The sequence below is a fragment of the Cebus imitator genome, unplaced genomic scaffold (assembly GCF_001604975.1).
Source record: "Cebus imitator isolate Cc_AM_T3 unplaced genomic scaffold, Cebus_imitator-1.0 Scaffold94, whole genome shotgun sequence".
NCBI lineage: Eukaryota > Metazoa > Chordata > Mammalia > Primates > Cebidae > Cebus > Cebus imitator.
The window spans coordinates 1515695-1517070 of record NW_016107409.1 but is presented as its reverse complement, the minus strand read 5'-3'; the positions used below and the strand labels follow the sequence as shown (position 1 = coordinate 1517070).

Here is a 1376-nt window from a genome sequence, read left to right as displayed (position 1 = left end):
AAAAAAAAAAAAGAAAGAAAGTAAGTCTCCCTACCAACCCTCCCTGACCCTCTCCTCAAAGGCCACCACTGTTCCCAGTGATCTGTAATTCCTTCTGGAGATAGTGTATACTTATGGAAGCACTACATGTATGCATGGGTGTATGTTTCTTTAAAAACAAAAGCACAAATGGAAGCTTTTTTTCCCTACTTAACAGTACATTGGGGAAATAATTCTATATAAGCACATATAGACCTGTTCCATTTATTTTCAATGCTACTGTAGCATTCCATTACATTGATTTAGCAATATACCTTGTTTTCTACTGAGAGACATTTAAGTCAATTCCAGTCTTTTGCTAGAATACTGCAATTATTGCCTGCATATTATTGTATAGACATGTCTTGTTTTATACATAAATTTCCAGAATAAATTCCTAAAACTGAAAATTGCTAGGTCAAAGTCTAATAGCTATTTTACCGTTACTAGCTAGTAGTATTTCAGTCTTCCAACGAAGTAGTGCCCATGTATAAAACCACCATTCATGTAGGATGGCGCCTGTTTACACACACACTTCCCACAGTGTACTCTCATGGTATTTCACTTTTGTTGAAACTGGCATTACCCTGTGATGAGTGAGTTGGGATATCACTTAAAAAAAAAATAATTAGAATATTTGGGAGGCCAAAGCGGGAGATCACGACCTCAAGAGATCAAGACCATCCTAGCCAACATGGTGAAACCTCGTCTCTACTAAAAATACAAAAATTAGCTGGCACAGTGGCGCCGGCCTGTACTCCCAGCTACCCAGGAGGCGGAGGTTGCTGTGAGCCAAGATCGCACCACTGCACTCCAGCCTGGCGACAGAGTGACACTCCATCTCAAATAATAATAATAATAAGAAGAAGAATTGCAACAATAACAACTAACTTACTGACCACTATCTGCCAAGCACTAGTCTAAGTAATTTTATATTTATCCATTCATTTAATCCTCACTTTACCAATAAGGAAATGGAGAAAATTGTAAGAATCTGCTCAAACTCATAAGCAGCAGAGTCGGGATGTGCACCCAGGCAACCTGAAGCCTGAGTCTGTACTCTTTACCTCTCACTCTCATTTTAAGAGCCCACTGTCAGGCTTCTGTGCAAAGTGCCTATATTTTCTACTGGATCATTGTTCTTTTTCTTGTTCTTTATGTTTAAGTATTCTTTGTATGGTAAGATGATCTTAAATGCTTTTAAAAATTTAAAAAGGCCGGGTGCGGTGGCTCACGCATGTAATCCCAGCACTTTGGGAGGCCGAGGCGGGTGGATCACGAGGTCAAGAGATCGAGACCATCCTGGTCAACATGGTGAAACCCCGTCTCTACTAAAAATACAAAAATTAGCTGGGCAT

The 1376-nt window shown here is 39.7% G+C and overlaps 1 protein-coding gene across 9 annotated transcripts in view; it reads right to left on the bottom strand.

Moving 5' to 3' along the window:
• RCBTB1 (RCC1 and BTB domain containing protein 1) overlaps positions 1-1376 on the bottom strand; it is a 52247-nt gene that overhangs the window by 35839 nt on the left and 15032 nt on the right. The gene's annotated exons all lie outside the window — the stretch shown is intronic.